Below are 24,108 nucleotides of genomic sequence, written 5' to 3' on the forward strand. Positions count from 1 at the left end.
AGGATGGAAACCGGTAATGTCTTTCAGCCTTTGGTCCCTTCACCACCCAACCCTAAATACTCATCACTTTCCAAGGTCTTTGGAATATTTTCCATCCTTTAAAATGCAGTAGTTCTCATTTGAGCTTCATTATATATTCCCGTTTATTGTTGGCAATCTGTATAATGCCACCTTGTAAATTCCAGTGCTACCTACTAGGTTGAACTATATGAAATTGTCACTAACAAATCTTACAAGAAAAAAAAGAAAGGCAATTTCACATGGTTCAATATAACAAATGCTGTATTTTTAAGCTGCAGAGTTTCTAGAGTACACTACACATAATGGATCTTCCATTCTACGTGATCCATTTTTCATTTACTATCCTCATTTGTAAGCTGGGTAAGGAAGTAGGCAAACAGTAATGTAGTGTGGGCATAGCAGTTTCTCTGCAGCTTGATATCCCTTCTGAACTTATCATTATTTTGACTTGATGGTCACACTACCACGTCCAAACCGAAAAGACTATTTGCTGCTTCACTTAGGATGGGTTGGCCCATTTGGCTATAATGCTTTAGTCGTAGCTTTCTGGTAAAATGAGTAGGTTCTATATTAGTTTCCTCGGGCTACTGTAACAAGGTACTACCAACTATCTTTACAACAACAGGAATTTCCTTTCCCACAGTTCTGGAGGATAGAAGTCCAAAGTCAAGGTGTCAGTTTAGTCACACTTCCTGAGACTCTGGATAGAATTCTTCTTGGCCATTCTGTAGTTTCTGGTAGTGGCTGTCAATCCTTTGTGATCCCTGACTCCAAGTTGCCTCCATAGTCACACAGCCTTCTCCATGCATGTGCCTGTGTCTCCTTTCTTCTTACAAAGACACCAGTCAGCCTGACCTGTGGTGGTGCAGTGGATAAAGCGTCGACCTGGAAATGCTGAGGTCGCCGGTTCGAAACCCTGGGCTTGCCTGGTCAAGGCACATATGGGAGTTGATGCTTCCAGCTCCTCCCCCCTTCTCTCTCTCTGTCTCTCCCTCTCCTCTCTAAAATGAATAAATAAATAAAAATTAAAAAAAAACAAAGACACCAGTCATATTAGATTAACAACCCACCTTAATCTAGTATGAGCTCATCTTAGCTATTTAGATCCACAGTGACCCCATTTCCAAATAAGATCAAATTCTGAGGTACTGGGAGTTAGGGCTTCAACTGATTTTGGGGAAGGGGACACAATTCAACCTAAAACAGGTTCATTCTTTTTTTTTCAGTAGTGATTTTTTTATTTTCCACTTTGGAGGTTTTATGGGGTATATAGGTTAAAAGGCTTGGTACTAGGGTGGGCCCCAGAGTCAATACTGAGGATAACAGCATGGCTGCCATGCAGTTTCCCATGGGGCTCATTAACAGCTGGTCCCTTTTGCTTCTGTACCCATGTTGGGCCTGGAACACCCTGCAGGTAGGGTCAGCTCTGGGGAGAATGCTGGCCTGGAGCCATTCACTGTTATCTTCAGCTACTTGGAAGTGTCTGTCCACCAAGGAAGCCAGGCCCCCACAGGCTCTTAGAAAAAAGAGCCATTGGGGTTCTCTAGTCCCAGAGTTTAGGGAAGAATAGTTTGCTTTGGGCCATGAGCTCCTTTGCAGAGTTGGATGGAACATGTCCTTGAGCCACTGACCTAGCTCCTGGGGTAGATAAGAGCAGGAACCAGAGGTCAGAATGATGAGGGGTTGTAGGAAATCCCCCCCAGAGGGGCTGTGCAGCAAAGGTGGGAGTGGGTCTCCTAGTGGCAAAGGTGGGGGTAGAGAGGGGTACAAATGCAGGACTATAAGCCCACAGGCTGCTGGTGACCTGACCATGTTTCCTGCTTTGGAGTCTGTAATCACAGGTGAGGGGTTGTTGCATACAGCCATATGCAGTGGGAAGGACAGGTAAGTCCACATCCTGTCAGGTGAAGGCTTAGCTGAAGGGAAGACATGCAGACTGCTATTCAGTCACATTTGTAAAACAGGTTCATTCTTGAAAGTTACAGTTTATCTAAAATGAAGAAAAGTATATTTTGTATACAACTTACCTTTAAATATGGAAGGTATTTTTAGTACCTTTACCTAAAAGGATACCTAAATAATGGAACTTTAAATAATGGAACTTAAAAATTACACAATTTGAACTCTAAAGCAGCTCTACTAGGGAAGGAGACCACAACTGGAAAGAGAAAGATGGGAAGGCAGAGAAGCATAAGTCATATGCTTCAACAAGATAAATCCTCAGAAAAAGTCCTGGATGAATCGGAAGTAATCAAATTACCAGATGCAGAGTATAGAATAATGATTGTTAGGATGCTTAAGGATCTCAAAGCTACAATGGATGGACTTAATGAACACCTCAATAAACAAATTGTAAACATCAAAAAGGACACGGAAATCATAAAGAAGAACCAGACAGAAATGACAAACACAATATCAGAAATGAAGACTACAATAGAAGGAATTAAAAGCAGGCTGGATGAAGTAGAGGATCGAATCAGTGACTTAGAGGACAAGATAAGCAAAAGCATGGAAGCAGAAAAGCAAAAAGAAAAGAAGATTAAAAAGTCTGAGAAAACTCTCAGAGAGCTCTCTGACAACATGAAGAGAAACAATATCCACATAATAGGGGTACCTGAAGAAGAAGAGAAAGAACAAGAACTAGAGAAGCTCTTTGAAGAAATTTTAGCTGAAAATTTCCCTAAATTGATACAGGAAAGAGTCACACAAGTTCAAAAAGCAGAGAAAACCCCATGAAAAAAGAACCCAAAAAGACCCACACCACGACATATCATAATCAAAATACCAAAGCTAAGAGATAAAGAAATAATACTAAAAGCTGTAAGAGAAAAACAGTCAATCATCTACAAAGGAATACCCATAAGGATGACATCCAACTTCCCAACAGAAACACTTGAAGCCAGAGGGATTGGCAAGAAATATTCAAAGTAATGCAGAACAAGAACCTACAACCAAGACTTCTTTATCCAGCAAGACTATCATTTAAAATTGAAAGAGATATAAAAAGCTTCCCAGACAAAAAAAAAAAAAAAAACCTCAAGGAACTCATCACAACCAAACCAATGCTGCAAGAAATGTAAAGGGGCCTGCTGTAAACAGAACAAAGTGGGGAGGGATCTATATAGTGAAGGTGTGTGTGTGTGTGTGTATATATATATATATATATATATATATATATATATATATAGTAAAAATAGATTTAAAGAAAAAAATGACAATAAACAACTACATATCAATAATAACCTTAAATGTAAATGGATTAAATGTTCTAATCAAAAAACATAGGGTAGCTGAATGAATAAAAAAACAGAACCTGTACATATGATGTCTACAGGAGAGCCCACCTCAAAACAAAAGATACACATAGACTGAAAGTAAAAGGATGAAAAAAATATTTCATGCATATGGAAATGAAAAAAAAAGCTGGGGTAGCAATACATCAGACAAAATAGACATTAAAACAAAGACTATAGTAAGGGATAAAGAAGGTCACTACTTAATGATAAAGGGAGCAATCCAACAGGAAGAGATAACCATTATAAATATCTATGCACTAATATAGGAGCACCTAAATATATAAAGCAGATTTTGATGGACATAAAGGGAGAGATCAACAGCAATACTATTATAGTAGGGAATTTCAATAACCCACTAACATCAATGGATAGATCCTCAAGAAAGAAAATTAACAAAGAAACATTGAATTAAGGGACACATTAGATCAACTGGATTTAATAGATATCTTTAGAACCTTTCACCATAAAGCAGCAGAATATACAATCTTTTCAAGTGTGCATGGTACATTCTCTAGGGCATAAAACGAGTCTCAAAAAATTTAAGAAGATTGAAACCATATCAAGCATCTTCTCTGACCACAATGGCATGAAACTAGAAGTCAACTACAGTAGAAAAACTGAAAAACATGCAAATACTTGGAAACTAAACAGCATGTTATTAAATAACAAATGGGTCAACAATAAGATCAAGGAAGATATCAAAAATTTCCTTGAAATAAATGAAAATGACCATACAACAACTCAAAATCTGTGGGACACAACAAAAGCAGTCCTGAAAAGGAAGTTCATAGCATTATAGGCAAGCCTTAAAAAGCTAAAAAAAAAAAAAAAAAAAAAAAAAAGCTCAAATAAACAACTTAATCCTGAAACAAAAAGAACTAGAAAAAGAACAGCAAGTAAAGCCTAGAAGAAATAGAAGGAAGGAAATAATAAACATTAGAGCAGAAATACATGACATAGAGACTAAAAAAATATATAGAGGATCAATGAAACCAAGAGCTGGGTCCTTGAAAAAGTAAACAAGATCAATAAACCCTTAGCCAAGTTTACTAAGAAAAAAAGAGAAAGGATCAAATAAATAAAATTAGAAATGAGGGTGGAGAAGTAACAATGGACACAACAAAAATACAAAGGATTTTAAGAAAATACTATGAAGAACTGTATGCCAAAAAATTAGAAAACGTAGGTGAAAAGGACAAATTCCTTGAAAAATATAATCTTTCAAAAATAATCTAGAAGAATCAGAAAACAAAAATAGACTGATTACAACAAAAGAGATGGAAACAGTTATCAAAAAACTCCCAACAAACAAAAGTCCTGGGCCAGATGGCTTCACAGGCGAATTCTACCAAACATTCAAAGAAGAACTAACTCCTATCCTTCTCAAGCTATTTCAAAAAATTCAAGAGGAGGGAATATTTCCAAGCTCCTTTTATGAGGCAAGCATAATTCTGATTCCAAAACCAGGCAAAGAAAACACAAAGAAAGAAAACTATAGGCCAATATCCCTGATTAATATAGATGCTAAAATTCTCAACAAAATATTAGCAAACCAGATCCAGCAATACATGAAAAAAATCATACATCATGATCAAGTGGGGTTTATTCTGGAGAGGGAAGCTAATACAATATTTGCAAATCAATCAATGTGATTCATCACATAAACAAAAGGAAGGAGAAAAATCACATGATAATATCAATAGATGCAGAAAAAGCATTCAACAAAATCCAGCACCCATTTATGATCAACTCTCAGCAAAATGGGAATACAGGAAACATACCTCAACATGATAAAGGCCATCTATGACAGGACCGCAGCTAACATCATACTCAATGGACAAAAGTTAAAAGCAATCCCCTTAAGATCTGGAACAAAGCAGGGGTTCCCCCTTTCACCCCTCTTATTCAATATAGTTCTGGAAGTCCTAGCCACAGCAATCAGAAAAGAAGAAAAAATAAAAAGCATCCAAATTAGAAAAGAAGAAATAAAACTATCATTATTTGCTGATGATATGATACTGTACATAGAAAACTCTAAAGTTGCAGTCAAAAAATTACTGGACCTGATAAAGGAATTCAGCGAAGTGTCGGGATATAAAATTAATATTTAAAAATCAGAGGCATTTTTATACACCACCAATGATCTGTCTGAAAGAGAAATTAAGAAAACAATCCCCTTCAATATTTCCACAAAAGAAAAAATACCTAGGAGTAAATTTAACCAAGCAGGTTAAAGATTTGTACTTGGAAAATCAAGAAAAGATTCAAGGAAGATACAAACAAGTAGAAGCATATATCGTGTTCATGGCTAGGAAGAATAAACATCATTAAAATGTTCATATTACCCAAAACAATTTATAAATTCAATGCAATTCCTATGAAAATATCAAGGACATATTTCTGAGATATATAACAAATATTCCAAAAATTCATATGGAACCAAAAAAGAACACGAATAGCCTCAGCAATCTTGAAAAAGAAGAATAAAGTGGGAGGTATCACATTTCCCAATATCAAGTTATACTAAAAGGCCATTGTACTCAAAACAGCTTGGTACTGGCATAAGAACAGGCATATAGATCAATGGAACAGAATAGAGAACCCAGAAATAAACCCACACCTTTATGAACAATAGATATTTGACAAGGGTGGCAACAGCATACAATGGAGTAAAAACAGTCTCTTTAACAAATGGTGTTAGGAAAATTGGACAGCTACCTACAAAACAATGAAACTAGACCACCAACTTACACCATTCACAAAAATAAACTCAAAATTGATAAAAGACTTAAATGTTAGTCATGAAACCATAAACCTCCTAGAGGAAAACATAGGCAATAAGCTCTCCGACATCACTCACAACAATATATTTGCTGATATATCTCCACGCACAAGGGAAATAAAGGACAGGATAAACAAATGAAACTACATCAAACTAAAAACCTTTTGCACAGCTAAAGACAATATGAACAAAATAAAAAGGCAAACCACACAATGGGAGAACATATTCAACAATATATCATATAAGGGGTTAATAAACAAAATTTATAAAGAAATTGTAAAACTTTATACCAAGAAAACAAACAATCCAATCCAAAAATGTGTAAAAGAAATGAATAGACACTTCTCCAAAGAGGACATACAGATGGCCAATAGGCATATGAAAAAATACTCAACATCACTAATCATTAGAGAAATGCAAATTAAAACCACAATGAGATATCATTTCACAACAGTCAGAATGGCGCTCATCAACAAAACAACACAGAATAAGTGCTGGCGAGGATGTGGAGAAAAAGGAACCCTCCTGCACTGCTGGTGGGAATGCAGACTGGTGCAGCCGCTGTGGAAAACAGTATGGAGATTCCTCAAAAAATTAAAAATCGAATTGACATTTGACCCAGCCATCCCACTATTGGGAATATAACCCAAGAACACCACATCAACAATTCAAAAGGAGAAATGCACCCCCGTGTTTATGGCAGCATTGTTTACAATAGCCAAGATTTGGAAATAGCCCAAGTGTCCGACAGTGGATGAATGGATTAAAAAGCTATGGTACAGCCAACCCAAGAAGACCTAAAAATAATACAACTGAAAATAAGAGGCAGACAACACCAAACCTAGAAACCTAGATTCAACTAGCCCTACAAACAATACACCCAAACACACAGACAAAATGAGAAGACAGAAGTGCAATCCAAATGAAACCACAAGAGAAATCTCCAGAAAAGAAACTGAGTGATATGGAAATAACCAAACTGCTGGATGCAGAGTTTAGAATAATGATTGTTAGGATGCTTAGGGATCTTAGAACAACAATGGATGGTCATTATGAACATGTAAATAAAGAGTAGCAAGTATAAAAAGGACATTGAAATATTAAAAAAGAATCAGTCAGAGGTAACAAATATAATATCAGAAATGAAGACCACAATGGAAAGAATTAAGAGTAGAATGGATGAAGCTAAGGATCGAATCAGAGAGTTAGAGGAAAAGATGAACAAAGGCATGGAAGCAGAACAGAAAAAAGAAAAGAGACTCAAAAAGTCTGAGGAAACTCTGAGAGAGCTCTGTGATAACATGAAGAGAAATAACATCCACATCATAGGGTTTCCTGAAGAAGAAGAAAAAGAACAAGGGATAGAAACTTTATTCAGTCAAATCATAGCTGAAAACTTCTCACAAGTTCAAGAAGCACAGAGAACTCCATTAATGAGAAACTCAAAGAGACCTACACCAAGACACATCATAATTAAAATACCAAAGCAAAGTGATAAAGAGAAAATATCAAAAGCTGCTAGAGTAAAGAAGGCTATCACTTACAAAGGAGTCCCCATAAGGATGACATCTGACTTCTCAATAGAAACACTTGAGGCCAGAAGGGAATAGCAAGAAATATTCAAAGTAATGCAAAACAAGAGCATACAACCAAGACTACTTTATCAAGCACAGCTATCATTTAAAATTGAAGGAGAAATGAAAAGCTTCCCAGACTAAAAGAAAAAAAACTCAAGAAATTCATTACAACCTAACCAATGCTGCAGGAAATGTTAAGGGGCCTGTTGTAAACAGATCAAAGTGGGAAAAGAATATAGCAAAAGAGAAATACAGCTTTAAAGAGTTAAATGGCAATAAACAAATATATATCAATAATAACCTTAAATGTAAATGAATTAAATGATCCAATCAAAAGACATAGAGTAGCTGCATGGATAAGAAAACAGGACCTGTACATATGCTGTCTACAAGAGACACACCTTAAAATAAAAGATGCACATATACTGAAGGCAAAAGGATGGGAAAAAAAACATTTCATGCAAATGAAAATGAAAAAAAAGCTAGGGTAGCAATACTTATATCAGACAAAATGGAATTTAAAACAAAGGATATAGTAAGAGATAAAGAAGGCCACTACATAATAATAAAGGGAGCAATCCAACAGGAAGATATAACTATTATAAATATCTACACACCTAATATAGGAGCACCTAAATATATAAAGCAGACTTTGATGACTATAAAGGTCGAGATCAATAGCAATATTATAATAGTAGGGGATTTCAATAACCCATTAACATCACTAGATAGATCCTCAAGAAAGAAAATTAACAAAGAAACAGCAGACTTAAAATACACACTAGATCAACTCGATTTAATAGATATTTCAGAACCTTTCACCCTTAAGCAGCAGAATATACATTCTTTTCAAGTGCTCATGGTACATTCTCTAGGATAGACTACATGTTAGGGCACAAAAGCGGTCTCAACAAATTTAAGAAGATTGAAATCATATCAAGCATTTTCTCTGATCACAATGGCATGAAACTAGAAATCAACCACAACAGAAAAACTGAAAAATACTCAAACACATGGAAACTAAATAGCATGTTATTAAATAACAAATGGGTTAACAATAAAATCAAAGAAGAAATAAAAAAATTCCTAGGAACAAATGATAATGAGCAAACAGCAACTCAAAATTTATGGGACACAGCAAAAGTAGTCCTGAGAGGAAAGTTCATAGCACTACAGGCATTCCTTAAGAAGCTTGAAAAAGCTCAAATAAACAACCTAACCCTTCATCTAAAAGAATTAGAAAAAGAACAGCAATAAAGCCCAGAGCTAGTAGAAGGAAGGAAATAATAAAGATCAGAGCAGAAATAAATGACATAGAAGCTAAAGAAACAATAAATAGGATCAATGAAACCAAGAGCTTGTTATTTAAAAAGGTAAACAAGATCAATGAACTTTTAACCAGACTCACCAAGAAAAAGGAGAGAGGACTCAAATAAATAAAATTAGAAATGAGAGTGGAGAAATAACAACTGACACACCAGAAATACAAAATGTTGTAAGAAAATACTATGAAGAACTATATGCCAAAAAATTAAACAACCTAGGTGAAATGGAAAAATACCTTGAAACATATAATCTTCCAAAAATCAATCTGAAAGAATCAGAAAACCTAAACAGACAGATTACAACAAAAGAGATGGAAACAGTTATCACAAAGGTCCCAAAAAACAAAACTCCTGGGCCTGATGGCTTCACTGGTAAATTCTACCAAGTATTCAAAGAAGAACTAACTCCTATCCTTCTCAAACTATTTCAAAAAATTCAAGAGCAAGGAACACTTCCAAGTTTCTTTTATGAGGCGAGCATAATTCTGATTCCAAAACCAGGCAAAGACAACACAAAGAAAGAAAATTATAGGCCAATATCCCTGATGAATTTAGATGCTAATATCCTCAACAAAATATTAGCAAATCAGATCCAGCAATACATGAAAAAATCATACATCATGATTAAGTGTGATTTATTCTGGGAGGCAAGGATGGTACAACATTCATAAATTAATTAATGCGATTCACCACAAAAACAAAAGGAAGGAGAAAAACCACATGATAATTTCAAAAGATGCAGAAAAAGCATTCAATATAATCCAGCACCCATTTCTGATCAAAACTCTTAGTAAAGTGGGAATACAGGGAACATACCTCACCTCAACATGATATAGGCCATCTATGACAAACCCACAGCCAACATTATAATTAATGGACAAAAATTAAAAGCAATTACCCCAGAATCAGGAACAAGGCAGGGGTGCCCCTTTCACCACTCCTTTCAACATAGTACTGGAAGTCCTAGCTACAGCAATCAGACAAGATGAAGAAATAAAAGGCATCCAAATTGGAAAAGAAGAAGTAAAACTATCATTATTTGCAGATGATATGATACTGTATATAGAAAACCCTAAAGTCTCAGTCAAAAAACTACTGGACCTAATAAATGAATTCAGCAAGGTAGCAGGATATAAAATTAATACACAGAAATCAGAGGCATTTTTATACATGAACAATGAACTATCAGAAAGAGAAATAAGGAAACAATCCCCTTCACTATTGTAACAAAAAAAATAAAATACCTAGGAGTAAATTTAACCAAGGAAGTTTAAGATTTGTACTCGGAAAATTATAGAACTTTGATAAAGAAATCAAGGAAGACACAAACAAGTGGAAGCATATACCGTGCTCATGGTTAGGATGAATAAACATAATTAAAAAGTCTGTATTACCCAAAGCAATTTATAAATTCAATGCAATACCAATTAAAATACCAATGACATACTTGAAAGATATAGAACACATATTCCAAAAATTTATATGGAACAAAAAAGAACACAAATTAGCCTCAGAAATCTTGAAAAAGAATAATAAAGTGGGAGGTATCATACTTCCTGAAATCAAGTTATACTACAAGGCCATTGTACTCAGAACGGCTTGGTATCAGCATAAGAACAGGCACATAGATCATTGGAACAGAACAGAGAACCCAGAAATAAACCCACATCTTTATGGACAACTGATATTTGACAAAGGAGGTAAGTGCATACAGTGAAGTAAAGACAGTCTCTTTAACAAATGGTGTTGGGAAAACTGGACAGCTACCTGCAAAAAATGAAACTAGACCACCAACTTACACTATGCACAAAAATAAACTCAAAACGGATAAAGGACTTAAATGTAAATCGTAACACCATAAGCATCCTAGAAGAAAACTTAGTCAGTAAGCTTACCGACATCTATCGTAGCAATATCTTTGCTGATTTATCTCCACAGGCAAATAAAATAAAAGACAGGATAAATATATGAGACTTTATCAAACTAAAAAGCTTCTGCACAGCTAAAGACAATCTGAACAGAATAAAAAGACAAACCACACAATGGGAGAACATATTCAACAATACATCTGATAAGGGTTTAATAACCAAAATTTATAAAGAACTTGTAAAACTCAGCACCAGGAAGACAAATAATCCAATTTAAAAATGGGAAAAAGCCTGACCTGTGGTGGCGCAGTGGATAAAGCATCGACCTGGAACGCTGAGGTCGCTGGTTCAAAACCCTGGGCTTGCCCTGTCAAGGCACATATGGGAGTTGATGCTTCCTGCTCCTCCCCCTTCTCTCTCCCCCCCTCTCTCCCCCTTCTCTAAAATGAATAAATAAAATCTTAAAATAAAATAAAATAAAATGTTTTTCAGTATTTAAAATAATGGGAAAAAGAAATGAATAGACATTTCTCCAAAGAGGACATACAGATGGCCAATAGACAAATGAAAAAATGTTCAACATCACTAATCATTAGAGAAATGCAAATTAAAACCACAATGAGATACCACCTCTCACCAGTCAGAATGGTGCTCATTAACAGAACAACACAAAGTGCTGGCAAGGATGTGGAGAAAGGGGAACCCTCCTGCACTGCTGGTGGGAATGCAGACTGGTACAGCCACTGTGGAAAACAGTATGGAGATTCCTCAAAAAATTAGAAATGAAACTGCCCTTTGACCCAGCCATCCCGCTTATAGGAATATATCCCAAGGACACCATATCACCGACTAAAAAAAAGAAATGCACCCCCAGGTTTATGGCAGCATTGTTCACGATAGCGAAGTTCTGGAAACAGCCCAAGTGTCCATCAGTGGATGAGTGGATTAAAAAGCTCTGGTACATATATACAATGAAATACTATGGGGCTATGAAAAAAAAGGAAATATACTCTTTTGCAACAACATGGATGGACCTGGAAACTATTATGTTGAGTGAAATAAGCCAGGCAGAGAAAGAAAAATATCATATGACCTCACTCATTTGAGGAATCTAACAAACAATATGAACTGAGGAGCGGAATAGAAACAGAGACGGGAGCAAAGTATCCAGAAGGGAAGCAGACAGAGGAAAAGGGGATGATAGGCTGATAGGATGGGATGAGAGCAGAAAAGCAATTCCTGGAGGGAAGAAGGGAGGGCGTTACAGGGAGAGGATCAGGGGGATGTACTGGGGAACACGGGGGAGGGGAGAATATAGTCGGGGGGACACTAGAATCTATGTAAACATAATAAATTAATTTAAAAAAAGGAAAAGAACATTCCTACACCACGAGATAATAAAAAATTATACAATTTGAAGTAAGCAAACATGCAGGCATTATTCAGTAGCCTTCTGAACTATTATGAACTAATTCCAGTCCATAAACTTATACAAAGAATCAGTTAAAATGTCATCTGATAACTTATGGAGTAAGGAGTTCAACCCAATTTCTGAGTTTATACAGGCTCTGACCCTCAGTTACTCCCCGAGATGAGAATTGCTGCAACTCTTTTTCTGAATTCATCAGGTTTTATTCCTCTCTGCCTGTTCTTACCTGCCCTCTGCAAATAAAGAGAAGACATCATTTTACCTTTTAATCTTTCTTACTCACTTTTGTTTCTATAATTCCCTTACTGTTTTGAAACACTTTCTAACTATACTTTCCACAATTTATCTAGCCATATCTTATTCTGAGACCTTCCTCTCTGCTTTAGAACTGTCATTCGTGTATCTTACTCTCCTTTATCACCTTACTCACCTCATTACATTGTTTCTGCAATCCCTTTATCCTATGTACCAAGTAAGATGTTATCCAATGGACATAAAACATCCAGTGTTCATAATGAGAAGGCTGTGCTGTTGCATAAACTCAATCCACAGAATCAGTCCTAAAATGATGTACTGAAATAGACTCTGTATGGGTACAACTATATTAACTACAGCACTGGATATTGTAAACAATCATTTGTTTTTATCAACCAATTAACCCAAATTACTGACAATAGGGAAACAGATATATTATGAAAATTCAACAGAATATTAAGTATCTATTAAAATATGCATATTTAATATTCATAAAAGTCTCCATGAAAATATTTCTCTGATTGTCTTAAAGCTATAAAAATATTGTAAGAAGAGAATAGTGATACTAATTGTTTCTAGAAGTGGTAGAAAATATATTTAAATTATAGTATATTTTAAAGGTAGCTAATAGAAGAGCACACATAGCATATGCAATTATCAAACTACTAGATCTAAAAATTGAAACAAAAAAATTCAATAAGTAAAACAAAAGGCTTTAAAAGAAAAGAGAAGTTGTGGTTAAGAGAAAACATGAATCAGATTGCAAAAAGGTATCCAAGATTTCAAGAATAACAACAAATATAAAAGTTCTTAAGTAACCATGTTGAAAGACAGAGAGTCTCAGATAGGGCAAAAACACAAATAAATTCCAGACATGTGTTGTTTACAAAAAAGATTATTCAAATGAAAAATAATGCCTTAAAATAAAGGATCTGAAATGATATCCCAGCTGATGTTAGCTAAATGGAAAGTGGAGTAGAATTCAAGGTAAACATGAAAATGGGTAAAAGAAATTATATTTTTTATTGATGAATAGTATAATACAACAAGAAGATATAATAATCATAAACTTTTTGTGCATGTAACAGCATAGCTTCAAAATATTTAAATGAGAACTACTTATAAAGTGAACAAACAGAAAACAAAAAGAATAAATTTTGAGTCATGAATTGCGGTGAAACAATCTAACCACTTTTCTTAGTAATTCAGTCTACAAATTAAGTCAGCAGAGTGAGGAGATGAATAACAATGGAACTATTAACATATATATACCAGTTATCTTAGAATATTGTTGATGCCCAACAAACAGAAAAGATACCATCTTTTTAAATATCCATAAAAATATTTACGAATGACTGTTAAGCCATATGGAAATTTTCAAAAACTTTAAAAAAAATCAGGACCAAATTCTCTGACAACAGTGGAAAGATAAATATTTTTAATTCTTAAAAAATTTAAAATATGCTCTATACATTCTAGTACATATGTAAACCCTTTACGAAAATGAAAGTTCATTTTACTGTATGCTACTTTACTAAAGTTAAATTTTTAAAATACTCTTCTTTTGTTAAGATGCATTGAAAAGCTACATATTAAAATCTTCTTGAAATGACTGATAATCAGAGCTCTATCTATCAAAACATTGCATTTCAGGTCAAGTAATTCACAGAGGAAAAGTCGTGGCCTTCATCATCCCAAGATGCTAAAGAATAATACCAAAAAACAGATGAGATACTTGCAACAATAAAAGTTAAATTTCCAGGCCCTGGCCGGTTGGCTCAGCGGTAGAGCATCGGCCTCATGTGCGGGGGACCCAGGTTCGATTCCCGGCCAGGGCACATAGGAGAAGCGCCCATTTGCTTCTCCACCCCCACCCCCTCCTTCCTCTCTGTCTCTCTCTTCCCCTCCTGCAGCCAAGGCTCGATTGGAGCAAAGATGGCCCGGGCGCTGGGGGTGGCTCCTTGGCCTCTGCCCCAGGCGCTAGAGTGGCTCTGGTCGCGGCAGAGCGACCCCCTGGAGGGGCAGAGCATTGCCCCCTGGTGGGCAGAGCATCGCCCCTGGTGGGCGTGCCGGGTGGATCCCGGTGGGGTGCATGCGGGAGTCTGTCTGACTGTCTCTCCCCGTTTCCAGCTTCAGAAAAATACAAAAAAAAAAAAAAGGTAAATTTCCACTTATAGAAAATCAAGACAGCCCTGGCCAGATAGCTCAGTTGGTTACAGCATCATCCGGAACCATAGAGGTTGCCGGTTCAGGGCACATATGGGCACAGATTGATATTCCTGTCTCTTTCTCTCTCTCTCCTTCTCTTCCTCTCTCACTGTAATCAATCAATAAGTAAATAAAAATTCAAAAAAAAACAACAAAATCATAGACTATAGATGACATAAACAACTCTGTCCACCAACTTGATCTAATTGACATTAATAGAACACTCCACTCAATAATAGAAGAATACACATTCTTTTCAAGTGTGCATGAAATGTTCACTGTCTTCTGGGCCATAAAACAAATCTTTAAAAATCTAAAAGGGCTGAAATCATACAAAGCATATTCTATGAAAATAATAGAAATAAGCCATTTATAGAAAATAGAGCACATATGTCTCTGACTGATTTCTTTAAACACGCACTAAAATGACAGTAAAGCAATTTTTTTTTAAATGGTTACAGGCCCTGGCCAGTGGCTCAGTGGATAGAGCAGGATGTCTTAGGTTTGATTCCCAGTCGGGAACACAGGAGTAGCAACCATCTGCTTCTCTGTCCCCTCCACTTTTCTCCCTCTTCCCCTCTCAAAGCCAGTGGCTCAATTAGTTCAAGCATGGCCCCAGCACAAAGTATAGCTCCTTTTGAGTACATCAGCCTCAGGTACTAAAAATAGCTCTGTACTCAAGCATTGGCCCTTGATGGGGTTGCCAGGTGAATCTTGGTTGAGGCACACATGAGAGTCTGCTTCACTATCTCAAAGGTCACAGATTTCCAAGGACAGAACAAAAGAGCAAACAGAAACACAATTTTGGAAGCTAAAAACCAAATGAACAAATGGCTACCTATGTACAGAGTGGAGAAAGCAGAATCCTATGCTAGCAAAGGAGAAAGCCAAGGAGAGACCTCATTTATACCACAGATCCCTCCAAATGCTTCAGAATTTGTTGTTCCCATTACCTCCGAATTGGAGTGATGACATTGCAAAAACAAGAAGATAAAATCAACATCAAGTAAGAGGAAAAAGATCTCCCCTTTCACTCCATGCAGCCAGGTAAGCTCCCTCTCCTCGCCAAAAAATATTGGGGTTCATTCTCTGGAGGGGACAAATTATGGGTTCTGTTGAGTGGGATATCAGGCACAGTAGGAGAAGGGTACCATACTGAAACTGTGGTATTAAGCAGAAGTTTGTATGCTGAATGTTGAGACTTCCAAATTTTGTCCTCGACTCGGCTCTCAAAATATGGCAGCCAGGCTTATACCCTGTGGGCAGAGTGCCAGAGGAATATTTTTCTTCCTCTGACTAGCCAAAAAGTAATACACTAAAAACACTGACACTATGGAGTTTCTCTACAAAAGGGTCTGACTAGAAGTGACCTGTAGTCACCAAGCCTCAGCTGTTAGCAAAGAAGTCCCCAGTGCATTTTTAGTGCTCAACCATGACACACAAGTGAACAGTCAAAAATCCTGAGACATTAAAAGACCTCTAATATCTCTCTCACACATAGAGAGAGAAAAAAGAAAGGGTGGGGTGAGAAAAGAAAAAGCAAGTTGTAAGAAATAAATTACACAGGGGAAAAAACTTGAAAAAAATTATTTTGTGTGTGTGTGTGTGACAGAGACAGAGAGATGGACAGATAGGGACAGACAGACAGAAAGGGAGAGAGATGAGAAGTATCAATTCTTCATTGTGGCACCTTAGTTATTCATTGATTGCTTTTTCATATGTGCCTTGACCAGGGGGCTACAGCTGAGCTAGTGACCTCTTGCTGAAGCCAGCAACCTTGGGCTCATGCCAACGACCTTGGGCTTCAAGCCAGTGACCATAGGATCATGTCTATGATCCCATGCTCAAGCCAGCGACCTTGGGGTTTCAAACCTGGGTTCTCAGCATCTCAGGCCAACATTCTGTCCACTGCATCACCTCATCGTCAGGCTCACACTGTTTCAAACATGGTTTTAATATTTCCTTTCATTTTCTTAGTTCCCTTAGAATCAGGATGTTTAGCCCATGATTTGTTTTAATGAAATTCAGAGAACAGAATTTCTAGAGGAAGCACTGCCAATATACCTCTATACCCCTAAGTTCGGCATCCCTGTTGCTCACCATAAGTATTACTTAGTCACTCCATGATAATAAATTAGACAGTAAAAGCACTTAGAGCTGTATATTAATGATTCACACTTTTCAGACTCCAGGAGACCATTAAAAGTACTGCAGGCGGTGGGGGCAGGAGGCATGGGAATGAGCTGTGAGGTTGCTTCCCTGCAACCCTCCTCCTGTCACTGAGACCATTTTCCCTGTCCTTAAGGCTCATCAAGCTCCAGGCTCTGAAATAAACCCTGACCTTAGTCTTCAGAAATTTAAGTTGCTAAATAATGTATCACCATGACTCAGGATCAAGTCACCCTACACCTCTGGCTTTGTCTGGCAGCATGCTTAATGATAATCTGGGGGTTTTCTTCCATTTTAATGAGATTAAGTTTCTACCAGTATCCCTGATTGCGCAGCTAAATCCATGACTTGTTCTGTAGTCCCAGAATCCCTGGGACAAAACAGACCTCCATTTGGATCTCAGCCCCACCCCTCACTAGCTCTGCTACTTTGGGCAAGTTTCTTAGTTTCTCCAAACCCCAGTTTTATTATCTGAAAGCTGCAGAATAACAATTCCTACTGTTTAGAAACTGTAACTGAGTGTGAGGCACATAGCAGATGCTGGATAAATGTTCATCCCACCAGTTGCCTCTTTCTTGCTGATTTTTCTTTGATAATATTGACAACTGTCTCTAAAATCCTGCTGAGATGACTCACTGGGTCTACCCATAGAATGGTTTCTGACAGGCATACATGTCACACATGTTCCTCACTTTCAAAACAGAAAATAAAAAACTCTAAAACTCAGTGGATGAAATACCATCACCTTCCCCCCACCCACGTCCTTTCCCTCACTCTGACCCAAAGAGAGACATTTGGAAGAGCTGGGATTCCAGGTACGAAGCTGGTGGAAGAGAAATGCTAAATTAGTCTGGTTCCTATTATGCACCAGCAACATGCGAAGAACTGTATATTCATTATTGCAAATCCTCACACCACCACAAGGTAGTATAACATTTAACATATGGGGAAACTGAGGCTCTGTAAGGTTAAATAATGTTCCCAAGTTCACACACCAGCAAATAACAGAGCTGGAATGTCCCTTGTTTGTTTTACTTCAAAGTTACAAGTTTTCTTCAAAAATAGTGGCTTCCTTTCTCACTCTTCCACTTTTCCCCTTCCTATACCATTACGTATAAAGTAAAGGACTTCTTCAAAGTATTTTTTTCCTTAAATGAGAAGCAGAGAGGCAGAGAGGCAGACTCCCACATTTGCCCTGATCTGGATCCACCTGGCAAGCCCCCTATGGGGCAATGTTCTGCCCATCTGGGGCTGTTGCTCCATTGCTCAGCAACCAAGCTATTTTAGCACCTGAAGCGAGGCCATGGAGCCGTCCTCAGTGCTCGGGGCCAACTTGCTCCAATTAAGCCATGGCTGCAAAAGTGGAGAAAAGAGATAGAGAGAGAAGGAAAGGGGATAGGGGAAGGGAAGCAGATGTTCACTTTTCCTGTGTGCCCTAATCAAATCAAACCTGGGAAATCTATATGCCAGGCTGATGCTCTACCACTGAGCAAACCAGCCAGGGCCCAAAACATTTTTTAAATGGTGAAATTCCCAGAGTAATTTATTTCTTCATCAATGAAAATTAGCCCATGAATCTAGACATATATTTCTTTTGTCTAAATGATAGTAATACCTAACACTTACTCATTGTTTATTGTGTATGTTTGTCACTGTCCAATTTATGTGTATTAATTCATTTAATCCTACCAGCTAGGTAATATGAACATTCCTTATTTTATTTTTGAAGAAACTAAGCACAGAGAGGTTAAGTCAATTGCCTAAGATCACACTGGTAGCAACTATGCTCAGAATCCAGGCAGTCTAGCTGGAGAGCCCAATCTCTTATTACCATGTTTTACTGCCTCTCAACAATCAGACTAATTGTGTAAATCCTCCACTTAACTTTGCATGTATAAATAACTTAATGATCTAATCAAGTCCTTTGATATTTGAAGCTACCAAAAACCATTTATTGAAAAACAAGTTGTAGCATGTTGCTTATGGATCAGACTTCTGATTACTCATTGCACTTTGATATCTGGCTCTCTCTCTCCATAAAGATTGAACTTATTGCCTGACCTGTGGTGGCGCAGTGGATAAAGCATCGACCTGGAAATGCTGAGGTCGCTGGTTCGAAACCTTGGGCTTGCCTGGTCAAGGCACATATGGGAGTTGATGCTTCCGGTTCCTCCCCCCTTCTCTCTCTCTGTCTTTCTCTCTTCTCTCTCGGTCTCTCTCTCTCCTCTCTAAAAATGAATAGATAAAAAAAATGAAAAAGATTGAACTTATAAAATTCTGTATGCTACTGTAGAAGTCACACTTATCTGGGAAAGACATATTCAGGGTAGAGTCTTTTTCCAAAAAAATAGTGCCTTCCATAACAATAAATAATCTTATTTTACTCCGTTTGGGTAGCACTTAGATTCTGACAGAAATGCAGTACCTACCAAAGTCAGAGTTTATCAGGCAAAGCTTATAGTAAAGTCATTTTAAAATATATATATACACCTTATATTCAACAATCCCATGTATTACAACTTTCTAGTGTGAACAATAATCAATAAGGCATTTAATTTCTAAAATTCAAGCTTATTTTGTTTTTTTATTGCATGAGTCAGTGTCTGGCACATGTAAAGTGAAGAAAATGAGCTAATAAATCACAGTAATCTCCTTGATAATCACTACTCATTTCATGACAGGACAATGTGCTCACTACATGAGGCATTCTTATAAAAGACACCAAGCTATAATTAACAATCTATAGGTCTCATTTGCTCTGAATTATTAAGTACCTTGATTCTAATAAATTCTCAATACCCAAGGACCTGATTCTGATTAGTCTTATCTCATGGTCCTTGCCCACAGAGAAAGGAAAATGAAGAAAATAATGTCTTCTCTAAATGCCAGTTGAGTGAATTATTTTCTCCCTATTTTTCATATCTACCCAGGAAGGTATTCCAGCCAAAATAATATCAAAACATATTTAATTTTTTAGAAAGGTTACAATATTCTTCCAAATATCTTAACTGAAACATGTAACTACTACAAGAATACCACAATAAATTATGCTTTGAAAAAAAATCTCAGCTAATGAAAAAAATTCTAAAGTAGCTTCTAACTTACACAGGAAAAATTAAGTTGACTTACTTTTATTTTGAAATATTTATATTATACTATGAAATGTATATCATGATTTTCCAAATAAAAGTATTACCTGTATGCTAAACAATTATATATACTGATATAATCCAGAATTTGATACCTAAAAGATCCCATTGCATAGGCAGAACATATAATATCGTACTTATCATTTCTTTTCTCATAACAAAATAAATATACTATTCCTGGCAGGTATTTGGATGAATAAATGCAAATAGAAAAAAATCATCCAACAATTCAATCTTGAGAAACAGAAGAATGAATCCAAAATAGATTTCAAAATTCCAATACCTGTACTCATTAAGTTAAATAAATCCAAAAAAAAATTCTAAATTCATTGTTACTGAGTTTTGTTTGTCAAGGGCCCAGGGAAGAGACACTCAAATTAGAATTTTTTTTCAAATTAGAATTTTTTTTAAAAATGAGTTTAATATTTATAAAGATATAGGCATAGAATTCCCATCCTGAGAGTATCCCTCCTTCTCTTAAGCAAGGCTGAGAGAGTCTTATGGCTGAGTTAAGGCACAGGTCATCTTGGACATGTAAAGTGTTAGAGCCAATGTCTTTGAACCAAGAACAAAACAAGGACTTTCTCAGAGCAAATAAAGCTTTCACTTTGAGAGGTGACCCCAATGACCCAGCTCCTAATGGAGTCTCTAGGTATGTAGATGATGATAGCCTATACCCAACAATGAAGGTCTCTTATCTAGTTCATGACAGCACAGAACTGTGGATGCTGGGGAGAACAGACTATTATACAGAAAAGTAACTTAAGTCTCAGTCTGATAAAAGTATGTGAACCCAAGAAGACAGAAAAATTGCAATCAAATATATGAGCTGTGATAAAGGCAGAAAATCCATTCAAAACATATCAAGAGAATGTATGAGTAGATCATACCTCAAACATCAGGAAGGCTGATATGGAAAACCTTTCTTCTAGGATCTGTGACATCAGGGTTCTGATGGAAGTAAATCATTAAAGGTATTTCTGTTACCATACCTACCAATCACATTAGAAATATATCTGCTAAGAAAATCAATAGGACATATTTTCCATGTTTTTGGTGGAAGTGAACTCATGACACAGTAAAAGTAATTGAAGTTGGTGATTTCAATCCCAAACCAAAAAGGTACTTTTCCTTGCCTTCTCAAGTACATTAGTGAAAACTATTGAATCTAGTCTTAACAATAAGATGTCTTCATTCTGAATATCAACTTCTGTGATGTGCTGCTTTTTTAAATCTTTGGAATCTGTCTTGTCCCTCTAATATGGAACACAAATAGTCACCTCTTGCTGTTGCTTTTTTTCCCCTGTCTCTATCAGCCTTCTTTTCACCCTCTAGTTTATGCTTTTTATTTGTTGTATTCAAAGAAAAACACATAAAGAAGCTTTTTATAAACTATATATTTAAATATATAAATATTTAAATAAGTGTTAGATGTTTATTGTGATATTATTTCATCTGTTTTCATTATTTCCTTGCTTAATGATTTTTTATTTCTCACCATCAGCACCATATTCAACAAAGATTTTGAAGTAAAATACAGGAACCCATACAGCAAAGTATGACAAAAATAAAATAAAATTGAAAAAAGCAGATACAGCAATGAGACCATGTAAAATATAAATTGGCATTGATGCATAAACCCCAGGGAGCAATTCAGGATGCACATATATAACCCATGGGAGACTACACTATAATTTATAGCACATACAAGCCAATCTGTACTTGAGCTCACTGGCAGCTAAAGAAAAAGAGGACATGTGGCATTCTACTCATTCATAATTCCCAGAATATTTTCATATTGCCTTCTAATTTGAGACCACTGAGACTACTAGAAATTTGACTTTTGTTCCATATTAGGATCATAGGCTATCTGAAATCAAAGAGACAGAAGATAATATAATCCAATAAAAACTAGAGCAATCACCTGATCTGTGGTGACGCAGTGGATAAAGTGCCAACCTGGAATGCTGAGGTCACTGGTTCAAAACCCTGGGCTTGCCCGGTCAAGGCACATATGGGAGTTGATGTTTCCTGTTCCTCCCTCCCTTCTCTATTTCTTTCTCTCTGCCTCTCTTCTCTAAAATGAAGAAATAAAAATAATTTTTAAAAAAATCTGAAGTTTCTCTTAAAAAAAAACTAGGAGAATCAAGTGAATATAGATTTGGCTCTCATAATTAAAGGTAGCCTCAGGTTCATCTACTCACAATTAAGAAAAAGTGTAAAATGAGGAGGTAAGGATCATACCTATATTTACTGAATCCTTCCTAGAGCAAAAGGGGGAACAAAATCGTTCCCAAGTCAGGCAAATACAAGTTACTTTCATACCCTATTTCCTACTCTATTGTAGTTAATTGATCTCTCTAGCTCTTCCTCTTCCTTCCTCCCTCCTTCCCCGTCTCCCTCCTATTCTCATCTCTCTCTCTTTCTCCTTTTTTCTCCCTCTTTACCCCTGTCCCACCTCCCCTTCCTGTCCACTAAATTCATCATTCTGGTAATGAGGAATTATCAAAAGTGCTGATACAAAAATTCTTAGAATTCACATGGGACTATGAAAAATTAGTGCTCTCACCAACCAAAGTGAAGACATTTCAAAGAATACAAGAATCATTTAGTAGTCATCTGAATGGTTATTCCTTGGAAATGAAGGTAAATGAGCATCTATATCTTCCCTTTAAAAAGTTTTAAAACAAGCTTTGGAATGATAAAACAGATCCACAAGAGAACCAATTGTGGAGCAAAACTCAACACACTTTAAAGAATTATAACTAAATCCAACCCTCAACAATATAAACTTCACACTGTTCAGCACCCAATAAAAAACTACTAAACCTATGAAAAAGCAGAAAAATTTGACACATAATAAGGAAAAAAATTAATTAAGAGAAAGAGACTGTTGAATTAACAAACAAGTAGTACATTGCAATCACAATGGAAAATATGATCAATATGCTCAAAATTTTAAAGAAAAACATGAACAAAATAAAGAGAAAATAAAAATAGAAGCCAAATGAAGCCCTGGCCGGTTGGCTCAGCGGTAGAGCGTCGGCCTAGCGTGCGGAGGACCCGGGTTCGATTCCCGGCCAGGGCACACAGGAGAAGCGCCCATTTGCTTTTCCACCCCTCCGCCGCGCCTTCCTCTCTGTCTCTCTCTTCCCCTCCCGCAGCCAAGGCTCCATAGGAGCAAAGATGGCCCAGGCGCTGGGGATGGCTCTGTGGCCTCTGCCTCAGGTGCTAGAGTGGCTCTGGTTACAACATGGCGAGGCCCAGGATGGGCAGAGCATCGCCCCCTGGTGGGCAGAGCGTCGCCCCCTGGTGGGCGTGCCGGGTGAATCCCGGTCAGGCGCATGCGGGAGTCTGTCTGACTGTCTCTCCCTGTTTCCAGCTTCAGAAAAATGAAAAAAAAAAAAAATAGAAGCCAAATGAAATGTATAAAAATTAAAAACACAATATATGAAGTAAGAAATTCCTTGAATTGAATAAACAGCAGGTTAGATATTCAGAAGAAGAGATTAGTAAACTTGAAGACAGCAATAAAAACTATCTAGTCTGACCTGTGATGGCGCAGTGGATAAAGCATCAACCTGGAATGCTGAGGTTGCTGGTTAAATCCCCTGGGCTTGCCTGGTCAAGGCACATATGGGAGTTGATGCTTCCTGCTCCTCCCCCCTTCTCTTTCCCATCTTTCTCTCTCTCTCCCCTCTGTCTAAAATGAATAAATAAAATCTTTTTTAAAAAAACTATCCAAACTGAAGCACAAACAGAAAACTATCTGGAAAAAAATAAACAGAAACTTAGTGATCTATGGGACAATATTAAATGGTCCAAAAAAATATTTGGAATCCCAAAAATAGAAGAGATAGAGGGGAGAATAAAAAAAAATTGAAAAAACATGGCTGAAATTTTTCAAAATTATATAAACTATAAGCACACAAAACCAAGAATATTAACAAAGTCCAAGGATGATAAACAAAAAGAAAACAATGGGAAGCTATATTATATTATCAAATTGTTAAAAAGAGAAAATGTTAA

General features: G+C 36.7%; 1 non-coding gene across 1 annotated transcript; it reads left to right on the forward strand.

Moving 5' to 3' along the window:
• Window positions 1-14,315: 14,315 nt before the first annotated feature.
• Window positions 14,316-14,391, forward strand: TRNAM-CAU (transfer RNA methionine (anticodon CAU)). The gene has a single exon. It is a non-coding gene; the product is annotated as a tRNA-Met (tRNA).
• The last annotated feature ends 9,717 nt before the right edge of the window (window positions 14,392-24,108 follow it).

The sequence above is a fragment of the Saccopteryx bilineata genome, chromosome X (assembly GCF_036850765.1).
Source record: "Saccopteryx bilineata isolate mSacBil1 chromosome X, mSacBil1_pri_phased_curated, whole genome shotgun sequence".
In the NCBI taxonomy this organism is placed as follows: Eukaryota; Metazoa; Chordata; class Mammalia; order Chiroptera; family Emballonuridae; genus Saccopteryx; species Saccopteryx bilineata.